Genomic DNA, 17,307 nt, shown 5'->3' on the forward strand with positions numbered 1-17,307 from the left:
TCTTTCTCTCAGAATGTGGGGTTACAGCAATAAATATTAAAAAGGTTTGGAAGTTAGTATGCAGACTTTACTAGAAGGTACTAGTATTTAGCCTCACTCAAGAAGAGAGAGAGCAAAAGGGAAGAACAAGGGAGTGGTAGCTGTGTTTTTAATTTCCTCCAGCAGCTCTAGGCCTGCTTCTGCTGCTCTGCTGCCTCTGTCTAGAATCCGTGTGGTGGATTGAAGAAGTCTGGGTCAGGATCACCTCGGGACAGCCAGGGTGCTGTTGGGGGGGTGAATGGCGTCAGCCTGAATGTAGAGAGAGGTTGGGTGAGGACAGGAGAAGACATGATTTCTCAAGAGTAGTTTTACAAATGTACACAATCCTGTACTCTTTCCTCCTCCTGAAAGTCAGTCTTACTCACATTACAGCAACTATGACTTCCTGTTTCTACTCAAGTCTATAACCCTCATGTCAGCTGTTCTTTATAGTCATTATTTACAGTGTAAAAAGAACTCTATCGTATGGTGTAAATGTTACACACCATAACCCTAACAGTTCTGTTGTTCAGATGAAGTGGTTTTCTTCCTGTTCTGCAAACATTTGAACTTCAAACTGTTCTGCTCTCTGATAGATCATCTTTTTTGCCAGTTTAGAGTTGTTTGACATACATGATTCAGTTCTTCATCGTGTACAAAATATTTTGATTGTATTAAGAGTTATTCCCTTATGCAGTGCCATTGGAGACTGCATTTTTTAATTTGGACCCAAAAGTCCCTGAAATTGTTTCCCACACAATCTGAAGTCCTGTTGTTCAATAGACAGTGGTTTAACTTTTTTATTCCAAACAAATACATGAATTAATCAATCCTGCAGACAGTCAAAAATGTGTTCAGGAGCAATGGTGGCAAGGCTATAAAAGTGATTAAAAGCATAGCACTCCTTTGTTCAACTCTGGTCTTTCTCAAGGATTTGTCAGAGTATATTGGTCAATCCGGCATCATCTCATCTCATAATGGAAAAGATTAGAGGAGAAAATATGGAGCAGTGTGTGTGGGATCTGTGTGCAAAGACTTGTTGTCCTGCAGGAAAGTGGAAGGCTCATGCAGAGCAAATGGGGTCCAACTCTTTGCAGGCCTTTCTTGAGGTGTGTCCTTTGAGAAACATAAGATGGTGACGGCCTGCATGTCCTGTCACATCGTACTATGTCATTGCTGGAGTCGGGGTGAACTTGGGGCAAGTGCACACTTGGAACCTGAGCGTGCGTGAGATGAATTTAAAGCCGTTAACTGTATTATCCAGGCCAGTATATTTGACTTCCTTCATTTAGAAAGCTCAAGCAGTCAGTGTCAGGTTTTGCTAATAAGACATTGTGAGCCTGTAAAACTACTTTCTCTCTTTACTGTCTCTTATTTCATGGAGGCGAAATTGTACCGAATCATTTTTTAATTTGGCAGCAATTAAACCCTTTTACTTGTTCTGAGATTAATTTGACCTTACAGTATTACACCGACAATATGGCCAAGCCTTTCCCACACTTTGTCCTGGCCTAACCACTGATTGTGGTACAAATCCAGTTACAGTAAATACTGTCTGCGTAGAAAACCCCAAAGGAGTCTGTCATTTCAAAGACATCAGAGGAACCGGCGGGCACTATTATCTCTATCTCTGACCGCTATCTCTCAAGCCTACACACTCTCTCTCTCTCTCTCTCTCTCTCTCTCTCTCTCTCTCTCTCTCTCTCTCTCTCTCTCTCTCTCTCTCTCTCTCTCTCTCTCTCTGCCAGCTGAGCTTTACACCGCCATACAGTGACACCAATGCTGGGTGGAGGCAGCTGCAGTCGTACTTTTCAAAACCCCAAGTCAGGCAAAAGGCATGAGTCATCATAAATCATGTTATTACTATCTTGATTTCCAAGTGTTGTGACATTTAGTACAATCTCTGACCCTCCCCCCCTCTGGAGAGACCGTTACTGAAGGAAAAATGATCTGCAACAGTCAGGTTTGTCTCCTTTTCTGAGCTCACAAAGTCTTCATACAAAAGGCGCTAACTGCCTCTTCTTTCAATGGCACCATTCAGAAAGAAAAATCAAACCGTGAGAGGCCTAGTAAAAAAAGAGAGCGGGTGAAAGACTGGCTGGGTTTGTGTCAGAGGCCCTCTTTGTTTGACTGCACTGTAACCCCCCCCCACACAAGTCAAAGCGTGCGCACGCACACACACACACACACACACACACCCTTTGACCCTCTTTTGCTATTGTCGATGCATCATGCAGAAAAGAGGACAACAGTGTCACTTCTCATTCATCAGCTGTGTTAAAAAACAAAACTAATGGAGATGCCACTCAATTTTACCTTCATATCCTTTATGTTTAAAATAAGGCATGCTACCTTTGAGCGCTACATGAAGTCTTGCCCAATTCAAATGTATTCATAGTGTAAAGAAAAGCAGCAAATCTGTGCATTTGTGATGCTGGACACACCAAAAAGTATCTACAGGATTAATTGATTATCAAAATAGTAAAATTGTCTTTTTTTAACATGTTTTATGGGTATTTTTATGCTTCTATACAGTAGAGAGGTTACAGAAGATGAGGGGGAGAGATAGTGAATGATATGTAACAAAGGTCCCTGACCTTACGACGGTGCAGTTCATGGTCGATGCTTTAACCCCTAAACCCCTGCAGCCCCTCTAGTTTTCAGTCAATGGAATAATCAATAAATCGTTTCAGCTCTAAAGTCAGCACACATATGCTCGTTGCTGGAGTGTCATTGAGCAAGGCTCTGTAACATCAGAGATCAATACAGCAGGATCAGTTACTACTGTTCTTGTCGGAAGTCCTTGACTGCAGTGGTTTGTACTGTAATTTTTCTTCAGTAAGTCTTGAATGTTGCCAGATAAGTTCTTAGCCTTAAATACCCCTTTTGGCTCCTTTCTGTGCCTGCGCTGATTAAATAATCTGTTTTTTAGCGAGGTGCATGGAGGAATGCGCTTTAGGAATTCTTTGATTGAGGCTTACCCCGTCCTTCACCCTCCCTGATCCAGTCACTGGAAGTAGTAAGATGGACTCTTAAGTCTGTTGCTGGGCCGGCAGTCTGATCAGGGTGCTGTTGAATGAGGGCATACATCTGTTTAAACATCAGTAGACCGCTGCAGCACAGTATATGTAGAGGAGAATGAGTGTACTTCAGGGAGGCCAAGCTGTTAACCCTGACCTCTGACCTCTCTTTGAAGGAGTGAGTTTCCTTATGGGGATCAACAATACATCATGATAATAATTACTTGACTTTCAGACATTTTCTATTGCCCAGCTCTAACTGTGGCTCCCAGTGGATATTGTAGAGGATGAGAGCAGCTCTTCTCTGCCAGATATAGTGTTTCTATAAAAGTAAAGCTTCCGGAGGAAAGCCCTGCCTCCCTCCCAGCTGTTTGACACATCGTCTCTCTTCTCCCTGCTGGAGGCCTTCTCTTCCTGAAGCCCCATCATCATTTAGCCTCATTAGTCTGTCACTGCTCTGATTGGGTTACAGGAAGAACCTTGAAAATAACCAGCAGTACAGGCTCACACACACACACACACACACACACACACACTCTTATATGTCGACACACTCCTGCCCCCGCTTCTTCTATGAAGGCGTTATTGCAGGAAACTACCTGAGAATATACTCGTACAGATACCCACATTTTTTTATATCCTACTTTGAGTTGTAGGATTTGTATAAAACCATGTAGGATTTTTATAAAAACTAAATTGTTTTTATATTTAACAAAAGGCTAAGCTTCGTTAAAAAAAAAATCATTGATTTTGTCTTTACACAATGCAGCATTAAAATAATTTTGTAAGACTACAAGTCATCAGCTTTCGGTGCCTAGAGGAATATTTTCAACATTTTGGGCAATGCGCTTATTTGCTTTACTTGCCGAGAATGAGATTAGAAGAATAATACCTCATGTCTAGCGCTCACTAACATGATATAACAGTTTTCACTAATACTTTGTACTACGGACACATTTTAGTTTGTTGGAAAAGGGCAACGAGGTACGGAACTCAACTATAATTATGCACTGTGGAATTTAAACTCACAGAAAAAACCATGTGGGAAACCTGTCAGAGAAAAGATTGACAAAGTACAGCTGCAAACATGTCTGCCTGTCCACTGTGTCAGCTTCTTGATCTTGGCTTAAGAAGAGTGCCTGTTTTGTTACCTGCAGGCAGGGTTCAAAATTAACTTTTTTTTGCAAACCACCCAAATGGCTAGTAAATGTTCAAATTTTACCAGCCACTCAATAGATTACCATTGTTTTTTTTGGCTAATGAGTAAAGCAAATCTACCAGCCACTTGCATATTTTGCCAGCATTTGGCTAGTAGATGGTGCTGATTTTGAACTCTGCCTGCAGGCACTTGCGTGAGTGTATCCTGAGCAGAGCCTCTGCTGCTCTGATCACCTTGGTGCGTATTTATCGGATTTGAGGGAGATTATGGTAATAGATCAATTACTGATCTCTGAATGGAATCAAATCACATCGTACAGCTTTATGAATGGTAGTTATTTCTGGTTAATTTAAGAAAATCGGTCTCTGCTGTTCAGTTCTGTTACTTAGCTGTGAGAGTCTTTAGAAACGGGAGCACAAATTGCTAATCTGTAGTTGCTGCCCCACCACACAGTTATCTGACTGCTCCTGTTCTCCCATGCTCCACTTGTTTGAGCGCGAAGGGGAAACCAGCTAATCACCATTGTGCTATACAGATTAAATATGACAGATGTATTTACTGTAGTTAAATTGCTCTCACGGTCTGCCTTCAGAGCTGTCAGCTTCTTGACAGGTGGGCAAACATGAATCCAACATTATTCCCAATTATACTATAAGTATACGTCACTTAAACAGTGCACTGGCAGGCATGCTTGCCCAGCTGTCTCTTAACAGAGCATAGCATAATAATTTTTTTTTCTATAGTTCTGTCTGTTATGATTAACTATAGCAGTATAGTCCGTGTTTTACAACAGCATGGGGAATAGCCGGCAACAGGACACAGTGTCCCGGTCCGAGAGAGAAATCAGAGGTCCAGTGCTGGGATTCCACCAGGAGCGGATGTGCCGCATTCCGGCTGTGCTGCGGGTTTTGTTTCGTCCTTTGCCGTGCATCATACCACACTACTTTTGTTTTAATTTGGTCATTGTCCTTGGATATTTGTACTTCTACCATTTAAAGAAGGATTCCACGAGTACAGCTTACTTTGTTTTTGCCCGGATGATTATTACTGTCACACAATATGCTTACGGCTGTGGCCACAGTCGCTCCAACGGCCGTGGCACAGCCAGAATCCAGGGTAGAGGCCAGCACGTCATACTGACACCTTAACTCAGTTTAAAATGCACATGTAATGTAGTAATTGAATAATTTAGGTATCTTTAGCTCAAGAAATTAAACTCTGCTTATCATCCTGATGATGTATTAGTTGTAATCATTAGCATGTATTAGTTTTGCTAGTAGAACATTAAACTGAAAATGTGCTAATGCAAGCATTCAATATACTTTTATTTTGCATTATAATTTGTATATTTTTGAACTCGGTGATATTGACCTAATGGATGCAACTGCTTCAGTAACATTATTGTGGTAATGGCAGTAATAGAATGTATTTGGCTAAGAAAAACCAAATGTTCATTGCCCAGAACACAGAACTGCTTCGTTGTTTTGAAGCACAACGACTGGAAACTGGATTTAGGTTTAGCTTAGTAGCATGGTAATTATCTAAGCAAAGGGATAAGAGAAGACTAATAGATCATTTAAATAGATGATCAATGATTCAGTGACAGTACAGAGTAAAATCCAACACCATTATCTATTTCCATTGAATATTACTGAATTATTTAATGAATGTTAAACTTAAGCTATACCATAACATCTTAAGTGCTGCAAACAAGCAGCCCTAGCACCGTCTGTGTGTAAATGTGCATGTGAGCGAATCTTTTCCTCGACGGTCCATGTGCACGCCCTTGGGTTAATCAGTGTGGAGCAGCAGTAGCCCGCTGTTCTCCCCCTGACACGTCTCTGTGGGAGCTGCAACAGCTGTGACAGTGTAAGTCACCCCGAGGACCCGTTGTTACACACAAACACACACACACACACACACACACACAAACCTGCACACCCATGAGGATAGAGGCCGAGGTCAAAAGCAGGGCGAAGGGCTTGTAGCTTCCTTATTGTCTCTCTTCCACATGTTTTTACATTGTGAGCAGTCAGCCAAGTATTATTATTATTATTATTAGTAGTAGTAGTAGTAGTAATAGTAGTAGTATTTCTGTGTTGTTTGTGTAGTCTAAGCTGTTGCTAGGTATTTTAAACATTGTAAAGATTGGTATTAAGACCATTGTGCTGAGCATTAAGTGCTGAGCTGCAACTTATTTTCCTGCATGTCGTCTCTACTCTACAGCCACGTACTGTAAGTCAGGTTTCCTCTGGCCTGAGTTTGGATCTAATAATCAGTGCTGTATCATTTCAACAGAAAAGGGTCGCCTGGTCTTGTGTCTGACCTGCACGTCAATGTACATGAATGCTTCTGACAGTTTGTTAGACAGTCAGATAAAAACGCGGGCCTGACTCCTGCAGCCTGCAACAGGTAGCCTGACAAAATCTAGATGGTAATCGACAGCCACCTGACGCCTGGTGGTGATAGGCCTTGATGAGCCAGGAGAATGGCTGTGTGTTGAGAAAATGTCTGTGTGGTGATGAATTCCCCCTTTCAGATGTGATATGTATCCAACATGCAGGCCTGGATTCTCTAGGAAGTCATTGTCATTTACAGAAACTGTATCAGGACAAACGGGGCGTTTTGGAGTTGCTTAACTGATAAACTTACAGTTAAGTAACTAAAATGTACTCTTTGCTAATCCTCCTTACTTACTCTGTCACCAGGTTCAAGCTTTACAGATGTAATTGGAAATCCTCTCCATACAGCTGGCTCTGGAGCTTGGCATATGGCTGGTTAATTCACCATAGATAGTGTCATAGACAACCATCCATTTAGAAAATGCAAGGAATTTGCTCGACTGGATTATGCTATGGAAACAAAAACAAGTAACAGATGCCGGAAGTCTGCTGATGACTGCACTTTTACAGCCCTGAGCTTTTTTTTATGTCTTTGAAGAGTTTAGAGCCCATTCTAACATGCTTTGATGCTTACGTGGTCGCGAGTATAGAGAGCGAGGGGAAACGGACAGACTGGTTAAACCGCAGAGGGAGAAGGAACAGATCTGAGGACAGTTGGGTAAATGCTTTGCAGACATTGAGGTAAAATGAAAGATAAACAAAAGCTCCACTGCAGCACCTTGAGTGAGCTACGTTTTGTGTGTGTGTGTGTGTGTGTGTGTGTGTGTGTGTGTGTGTGTGTGTGTGTGTGTGTGTGTGTGTGTGTGTGTGTGTGTGTGTGTGTGTGTGTGTGTGTGTGTGTGTGTGTGTGTGTGTGTGTGTGTGTGTGTGTGTGTGTGTGTGTGTGTGTGTGTGTGTGTGTGTGCTTTGCTGCAGTCTGCTGCAGTGACACACATCAGACTCCAAAGTGACCAACTGATGGTGGTTATGTGGATTTCTGAATCCTATTATTTACTGCTCAGCTCTTCAGGTTGTGTCCTGATTGCCTGCGGCCCGCCGCCTACATCATACGTCTTTTCGCTGGTGCACCTTCCCGTTTCTATGGCAACCAGCACCAGCATAGCGATCAAACAGCTACAGCAGCATTTCCAAGTGGTTTTTGGTCAAAGGAGCTCTGTGTATTGCATATGACTTCATCACTGTATTTTCCTCTCATGTTGCCCAGAGTTAAAGCACACAGCCAGTGGACTTCACTTTTAAATATTGAGAAATGGTTGATTTTTAGTTAATTGTTGTTCATGTCAAGCAAGCTCAGACTGGAATATTGTTAATGTAGTGCAATCCACAGTTTCTTGGAAAGTAATAATTAATAAACAAACGCCTACGTACTTACTGTGAGTTTAGGATTCTTTCCTTTTGAGTAGATAATTACAGCCTACTTTGATGGATGGCAGTAAACATGGTGTTGACTTGTTACAAGATAATAATGTGATGTGTATCAGATAACGCAAACTGTGCACGCTTACTTTGCAAGTTCATACTGGAACATTGGATTAGGCAGCTCATTAATCTCATATTTAGAATAAATCTTCACTCAGCTACTGATCGATCAGAGGAACTCTCAGCTTGATTTACTTATGGCATGCACAGGGATACTTTAAGAGCACACTGTCTGGTTTCATTCTGCTTTTCCGTCTGTTTCCCCTGATGCGACACTCCCACTCCATCCTTATTTCATAATGAAGACCTTCACAGTGGGAACAGCAGGACAGAGCCACGTGTCGGGGGGGCAAAGCAAGGTTTTTTTCTTAACACACCCCTTGCTCTATTTCAATTCCAATAAGATGAGGCAGTGTGAATCATGGGGGAAGACGGAGGGGCGTGGAGAGGAAAGTCGTGAAAGGGATGAAAGTGTGGCGGCCCCCACCTCCCAGTGTTGGAGTGTGAATGGGGCTGCCCACCCCTCTCTGCAGGGGGTTGCATCCCTCTCCTGCAGCATATGTTCTCACATTATAAATCCAGACTACAGAGTAATTAAAGAATATAAAAACATAGACTCTATATTCAGACACACTGAAGTGACTGCTGGTTTATTTTAAACTGACAGTCATAACTGGAAAGTTACAGGGGGAAAAAGTTATACATTTTTTATTTTTATATACAGTGATATTAGACTGCATTATTCTTCCTCCAAGTCTGCAAGCTTGAATAAGATAATACTCCAAGATCAAATGATTGTTGGCAATTTCCACGTGTAGTCAGCCTTTTAGAAGTGGATAATTAAAATAGGGCTGCAACTAACTATTATTTTTATTATCAGTTAATAAAAAATGGCCATCACAATCTTTCAACGGCATGTTTTGTCCAAAAAAAAAGAAATGAAAAAAAAATCTTCATAAAAAAATGTTTATATAATATTAAATGGAGAAAATCCTCAAATTTAAGATACTGGGTCCATCAAATGTTTGCCATGTTACTTGACAACAACAATTAATTGATTATCAGAATAGTTTTCAATTAATTTTCTGTCCATCAACTAAGTAATAATCAACTACTTGTTTAAGATTTAATTGAAATAGCTCTATGTATCTGATTTATTTCTGTTGATATTGACACAAATTATTTAAAAACATTCTGACATGCTAGCAGTACTTATAAAGTTGTTTTTTGTGGTCAAAAGTAAAAATCGGTTATCAGTTGAACGTTTTTAATTATACATACATACATAACATGTAGACCTGTGATTGACTGGCAACCTGTCCATGGTGTACCCTATCCGTCTCTCACCCTGTCAGCTGGATCTGCTCCAGCCCTCTGTCACTCTGTAAAGGAGAAACGGTTACAGAGAATGGTTGAATGGATGGATATCATAACATTCAGTCTGTGACGCTCTGTTCAAACACACAATAGGGCTGCACGATATGAGGAAAATATGCGATAATGTTGTTGAATATGGCAATTCTGATATTACTTGCAATAAAAAAAAAGATATTAGTGTTCTCAGTTCTGCATTTCTGCTGCTTTCAGTATTCTGCTAAAATACAACAAACTGTTTGCTGAATAAAATGAAAGGAAATAATTTCCAACATTCTTTTATTGAACAAATTGAACATTTAATTGAATATGAAAGGCCGCACTAAAAAACGTGACATTTACATTTTAAAGTGCAGTTTTCAACGGATATTTTCTTTCAACTAACACAAAAGATTTTGGAGTGTCTGTCACGATATGTTGCAACCTTTTGCAATATGTTTATTGGGCCAGTTGATATTAAGATGACGATAAAAAAAATAATATATTGTGCAGCCCTAACACACAGTATGAGTAAAAACTTCAGTACATAGGACAGGACACAGAAAATGCTCAGAAATATTCATGCATCACAGTTGTGACGGTAATCCCCATTTTAACAGCAGTGATGGTGAAGGCCCAGCCATAAGCCGACTCTCTTTTTCTCCCCATCAGTGGTGGTTGCACTTCTACTGTAATGAGAGCATTTACAAAACAGAGTTACATGCCTTATCTGAAACACCCCTAGCAGATGAATTCATTCAAGTATAGAACTATTTAAATGCCGAACTCAGAGTCCTACTGGACTGAAAACATACTGCACTATGTACACAGACACACACAAGGATTAAGCCAACAGGCAGTGCGACAGTTATTCTGTCTGGCAGGATTCAGAGACTCAACAACTGGATATACAGCGTACTCTCAAGACTTAACCAGAGTCACACATATCGACTTTCCACCGGGCACGTGTGGACGTCTGCTCTGAATTCAGCTCTGCTGCTCTCTGCACTCCACTGCTTCACGTCAAGGTTCAGTGATGTTATACAGTCTATGGTTGAGATGTGTGGAGACTACAGAGGTCATTTGTCTTCATCTTGGTGTTCGTGATTCCTCTGTCAAACTTGTTCTGTGGTGTGTGTGTGGTTTTTTGTTGTTGTTTTTTTTAAAGATTTATTTTTTGGGGCATTTCAACCTTTAATGGAAAGGACAGCTAAATATGAAAGGGGAGAGAGAGGGCGAAGACGTGCAGGAAAAATCGTCCAGGTCGGACTCAAACCTTGGACCTTCTGCGTCCAGGCTTACACCTCTATATATGTGCACCTGCTCTACCAAGTGAGCTAACCCGGCCACCTGCACACCGCAGGTGTTTTGAGTGTTGTTGTTTTTTTTGCTACGATATTAGGCTGCCATTAGACCCAGTGGATTTGACAAGCTGTTCATGTTATTACAGATCCACCACCTTTCCTATACATGTTTTGCTGACATAGGAAAACAGTTGAAAGAACTGCTTTAGATTTTGTTTTCAGATACAGGTGCTTCAGGAATTGCGTGCGTGCGTGTGTGTCCCCTAACTCCTGTTGTCGTCAAGCTTCTGACCACTTTGCCAAAGTCGTTTGTGGCTGTGACACTTAAGTCAGGTGTCAGCTGGGTTCTGTGGAAAGCTGTTAATGCCAATAATTAGGTGTCAGACAGTTGATGTGAAGTAACGTGGTGCAGTGAGTGTGTTTACACCTTAGTTTCTCACTTTAACTTATAATAAATTCAATTAAATTTTATTTATAGTATCAAATCATAACAAGAGTTATCTCAAGACACTTTACAGATAGAGTAGGTCCAGACCACACTCTATAATTTACAAAGCCCCAACAATTCCAGTAATTCCCCCAAGAGCAAGCATTAGCAGTGGCTATTGCGACAGTGGCGAGGAAAAACTCCCTCTTAGGAAGAAACCTTGGCAGACCCAGGCTCTTGGTAGGCGGTGTCTGACAGTGCTGGTTGGGTGTGTGATGAAAAAACGATGATATAAAAAAAAATGTTGAGGTAGAAAGCAAGTATAACAACTTAACAGCATAGAAAGCCGGAGCACATTCAAATCACATGGCGAAGCAACTTTATTCCATGAGCTGATGTTTTGGCCTCCTTCAGAGCCTAAAGGGAAAAGCTTGACAACATTGCATTTTTTTTTTGTTTAGCTTTGGGGGTAATCATTCCATTCTTAATACCTGTCACTGCCCTCTGTAATTCAGTTTTTATTAATTTTCTCCACATGCCTATTTGTTTGTTTTTGTGCGTTTTAGTGCGAGTGTTTGTGTTCACTTTGGATTTGATTTCACTAACGTGATATGTGTTCTTGAGTGTGTGTGATAGTGGCTGCACACAAAAGCTGTGTAGTACAATCACTTTGAGCCTGGCGTCTGTGGTGCAAAGGCTGCCGTGGTTGGAAAGTTTTCACTTACGGTTTAATTTCATTTTCAGGTCCGTAGCCTGTGAAGCCTGAGCCAGAAATCCATGCTGACGCTGTTGACTTAAGAACTGACGCTTTGCTATAAGAAAATAGACACTCACCTGATCATTGACCCCCATCCGCCCCTGCTCTCCCCCTCAGCTAAAGGCAGTGTTATTATGCTTGCAGTGGCAGGGTAAGTGGACCCTAATTGAGTCATATTGATTAGAACTGTATTTTTTAGACAGTAGTGGGCCTCCCCCTCAGGAAATTATGTCTGCTGATTACCACCCGCCCCCACCTCTGGCCCCACTTTACCCCTCTCTTTATGTCCTTCTTGTATTTGAAGATCCCTCCCCCACTCTGTTCTTAACCTCTAATCAAAGTGCACAGCCTCCTTAACGTTGCCTCCACTCTTGCTTTGTATTTCCATCCATGCTCAAGAAGGAGCTGGATGATGATGACAGGTTGTGAGGAAATGACGTTGAGGTCGATGGAGACCATATCAGAGCCATTGTTTGTTTCTGTGTACTTTAGTGTGCAGAGGAAGGTAGGAATCCATCAGCCGTATAGATTTCTGGTTCTATTAACCTACGTGAAGTGGTGTTTGTGTGCAAGCCAGTTTGTGTGTATGCAAATGCATTTATAATACCGATCGTGTACAGGGAAACCGCCTCAGGCATCTTTTGTTCTGACTCCTCTCAAACAAATTAGACATGTCTGTGTGTGGATGGCCTGATGAGCGTGGAACCGATTACAGTTGCTCTGCAGAAACACGTGACAAATAAAAGGTTAAAAACCGCACTTCACAATACGGCAAATGTGTGTAGATTACAATAAAAAAAAAATTATGTTATGCATTATATTATACAAAATTCTTCACCCGTGTAGCAAAATCCTAAAGTAATTTTAATAACGATGCTGCCATAAATTAGCTGCAGAGCCTTTCCATGAAGAAGTTGAATGTCAAATCGATTTTGACAAGAGCTTAATTTCTGTTATTTTTTCTTACAGAGTAAAAAACTGAGCCTCCCCTTCCTGCACTGTGACATCAAACCTTCACATGCCTCACCTGCATACTGCACAGCTGAAGGCACAAGGTAACATTTGTACAGTGATGTTGCACATTTTTGTGTGTGTATGTGTAATCATTCAGCAGAAAGTTGTATTTTGTTCATTTTAATCTGAGGTTTGGTTATGTGGACTTGACAGACTAACATTTGTCTTAGTGAAAACCAAACGTGTGCGCGTGCGTGTGCGCGTGCGCGTGCGTGTGCGTGTGCGCGTGCAGAATGTTCGGTTATCAGAAAATACAGACTTGATAAAAGGCTAATTAACTTGATGACCTGTATACTTTTTGCAGTGTAGAGGTGAGTGCTCTGCTTTTTGTAGATAAAGCACTTTCTCATCTGCATTTTTCACTGATAATGAAAAGCAGGTCACCTGTATACTCTCTTTCATTTAAGAGATCTGCACTAATGACCACAGTCCCAACACAACATCCAGCTTAAAAGGGACTCCCACAATGCAATGTTCTCTGAAGTAACAGCTCACAAGTACTTTCTGCATATTCTTTATGGTTGTTGTTGTCGTGAACTTGTTATCAGCAGCTTTTTCAGATTTATAGAACTCTTGTTTATTGGCTTTAGGAACACTTTGACCTTCCTCTGAACTGTCTGTCTGTGCTAACGTTAGCTATCTATAACTTTTTGGTCAGCAATGGTGCACAAGTGCTGAAATACAAAATGTTTTCATTTTTAGTCTTATTTCTGTGGTATTTGTGAAAACATTTTACAGGGGTGTCTGGGTTAAATATTCAGAAAAGTAAAGAAAATTACTTTATTCGCAAAGACTTTTTTTAGGGTATTTATTGATGTTGATATTGGCAGAAAGGCGTGGTGGAATGTAACTTGGTACTAGGAGTGCACGATTTAGAAAATGTCACGATTCGATACTGATTTTTAGGCTCAAGATTTGATTAAAAATCGATTTTCGATTCAAAACCGATTCACAATATGTAAATGTAGTTACTTTTCCCATGTGATTGCAGTAGACATACCATTTAAAAGAAAAGAAACAACAAATTAAATGTAGTTTGATATTACTTTATATGTCTTCATACAAAAATAAAAACTTCTGCAACTAAAAACCAAGTGCCAAGCTTTGGCCAGCTTTCAAATACATTTAATATATAAGTATATTCAAATGTAAGTATAAAATAAAACCGTTAAATAAAAAGAGCTTTACGTCCAGAGTTGGGTGGGAGTTTAGAGCATTGAAAGAGTGCGTTGGTTGACTGGCATTTTAGGTACTTTAGGTTGTTGTTCGTCCACGTCTTTAAATCTCTGGGTGATGGCGTACCGTGCGAGTTCTCAAGTTTGTGGTGTTTCCAAAATACTCAACTTTCGCTTTGCAAAGCCTGCATATAGCAGGATTCCTATCAAGTTCTGTCTTCCCCTCGAGGTTATAAAAGCCAAAATGTGCCCAGACTCTCGCCTTCAATGAGTATGGAGCAGGTTGAATAATTATTTCTGTGAGGTTTGCCATTATTTTCACCGACTAAACTACTTCTGCTGCACTCATTCTTTTCTATGGGAATGGGGAGCTAAACTCATTTCAGGACAACAGTATACACGCCATTACAAAACAAAATAAAAAATTATGAATTGATTTTTTGAATTCTGTGAATCGATTTTTGAATCGGTAGAGCTTGAATCGCAATACGAATGTGAATCGATTTATTTTTTGTTTGCACACCCCTACTTGGTACGTTAACACTACACTACTCAAGTACAGCAAGCAAGTACAATTTTGAGCTAGTTGTACTTTACTTGAGTATTTCTGTTTTATGCCACTTTCTACTTCAACTTCACTACATTTCAGAAGTAGAAAGGTTAGAAAGTTCGTCCTTCAACCAGACCCACTGGGTTCACGAACCTTTACCAGCATATCTTTATCTTGTTGAAGTGTCCCTGAGCAGCACACTGAATCGCTTCCAGGTACTACCACGCTGACCTTGGACCTCTTTGAATGCGATAAGAAAATGTCTCTGCTGAGATGACATGGATCATTTCTGAAAGTTAACTGGCACCCATAGAGATTCAAACATCTTATTCAAGCACTGCAGTATCTGAATATTTACATACTCAACATACTCAACCTCTCCTTGTTTTCTCACCACCACTCATGCTGCTCCACCTCCTCCCGCCAAACCAGTGAATAATAATAATGAATGGTGATGTGGGCTGCAATTGGTGATCCTCAAACTGGATGCAAATCGTTAGACTTGTTACGTGGTTGTTGGAGTGTGTGTGTGTGTGTGTGTGTGTGTGTGTGTGTGTGTGTGTGTGTGTGTGTGTGTGTGTGTGTGTGTGTGTGTGTGTGTGTGTGTGTGTGTGTGTGTGTGTGTGTGTGTGTGTGTGTGTGTGTGTGTGTGTGTGTGTGTGGCCTTCTTCCTCCTCCTCCTCCTCTTGAGCTGTCTCAGCGTCATGGGACGGCAGACTGACATACAGATAGGCAGATGGAAGTGACACAGTGGCAAAATAATGTAGACCGAAATTAGAGGTGGGCGATATATCGTTTAGACGATAATATCCAAATTGTTGTCTGGACGATATGCAAAATTGGGATATTGAATATTTCATAATTTGTACAATCCGACCCCCCAAACATGAAAAGAGCTGAAGGAAGTTAAAGAGAAAACAAATAATGCACACTATAACCTTCTAAACAATTATATGTAGCGATTTTAGGGTTTGTTTGACTGTATTTTTTTGTACAAAATCACGATCGTCCCGCACAAGAGTAAGCTGCTACTAGTTCTTACCTGTGCGTTATGACTTTCACTCATGTCAACAAAGATGGCGGTGCGCGATTGTCCAGCGGCTCTCCTCTCGGTGTATATTTATACAAGTACGTACAGCCACACTGAACTAATCAATACAGGACCACGATACAACACAGCCATTACGAGAGCCTTCCAGGCGGCTCATAACATCCCGGAGGACATAGCCTGACCGAGCCCTCCAGGTTGTTGTCGGCGCTAGCACGCCGAGCTAGCTATCTACCAGCAGGATGAGAAAATGACTCCGGCACGACCAGAGGCGGAGTACTGCATTTTTGTGCACAATGAATGGAGTACCAACTGCAGGATCGTTGCCCAGCACGGCTCACCTGACCTGGAGCCCTGTTGGTAATATACTGACCATTTTATTTACTACGAAAACAGCACACTGCCATGTACATAGCCCCCGATGCTAACGTTAGCAAAAGTTTGGTTCACTGCTAATAACCATAGTGAACAAACTGCAGCGCGATCACCTGGATACGGGATACAGGGGACTTTAACAAGGCGTCCTTAAAGTCTGTTCCCCTCCAGCTTTCTCCCAGCATGTAGATTGTGCTACTAGAGGGAAGAACACACTAGACCATGTATACTCTAACATCAAAAAAGCACACAGAACTGCACCTCTCCCTCACCTGGGCCAGTCAGATCACATTCAACTCCTGATCCCAGGATAAGTCCCGGTCAGAAGGACTATACAACCAAGTAGAACCAGAACCTAGTCTGACCCGGCCCTGTCCCAGCTCCAGGACTGCTTCCAATAAGGACATGGTTGTGTGCAATATGTTACAGAACAGAACCCTTTGTTTATTGTTATGATTTCATCTTGCTTGTACATTTTCCCAAGAGAACCACCAAAATAGCCTCCGAACAGGGCTTCTTTTAACTTCTAGAAGGATTTCAAAAATATTGTCTGAATATCGAGATATTGAAAAGAAAATCGAGATATTCATTTTTGTCAATATCTCCCACCCCTAACCGAAATCAGTGGAGACAATGACAGCGGTGTCGGGAGAGACTCGAGGTAAAGACTGGGGAAGGTAAAGTGAGTGGAGAGGAAAACAGGCGGCAGGTAGAGAGCTGTAGCTTAGCTAATCTCCAGTCTGAGAAGTACCGATGTCACCTCCAGATAAGCCAAACACACTTACAAACTCAATATAGACCAGAGTTGAAGGCTTCGACTGTGGATTTCCTTCCAGCACAATGTTCCGCTATGTCAGTGTTTCCTGTAGAGTTTTGTTGTTGATGGAGGGGTTCAGCTAGTATCTGACACTAAAGTTTCAGACTTCCAGGATCGCCTGCAGTTAGCGTTGCATGTAAAGAATGTGGAGAATGACCACTTGTGCTACTACTGTTAGTATTTTAGGTAAGATGACATTGCATTTTTCTTGCCATGAAAGAAGTTTTACTGCTGTAGGGAAGGAAAACATTTAACTTATAGCAAGGTTCAAGTGTGATGTCTGGTCTTTCTGGCTCCTTCTGAAGCCAAGGGGGCATGAATGTTGGATGTGCTGTCCCTGCATGCACTGTTGTATTACAGTGTCGTGCTCTCCTCTGCTCCTGTCTGCCATCTGCCAGTCATATGTACCGCCATCTGTTCTTCAAACCAGCCCATGATCTATCTCGCTCTCTGACATTGTTTGCTTAAT

The 17,307-nt window shown here is 41.4% G+C and overlaps 1 protein-coding gene across 1 annotated transcript in view; it reads left to right on the plus strand.

Annotated features, from left to right (window-relative positions):
* Window positions 1-17,307, plus strand: part of sipa1l3 (signal-induced proliferation-associated 1 like 3) — an 82,237-nt gene that overhangs the window by 21,112 nt on the left and 43,818 nt on the right. The window contains 1 exon segment of the mRNA XM_028573194.1: window positions 12,829-12,914. The gene's annotated coding sequence lies outside the window, so the exon portion shown is untranslated.

This window comes from Perca flavescens, chromosome 3 (genome assembly GCF_004354835.1).
Source record: "Perca flavescens isolate YP-PL-M2 chromosome 3, PFLA_1.0, whole genome shotgun sequence".
In the NCBI taxonomy this organism is placed as follows: domain Eukaryota; kingdom Metazoa; phylum Chordata; class Actinopteri; order Perciformes; family Percidae; genus Perca; species Perca flavescens.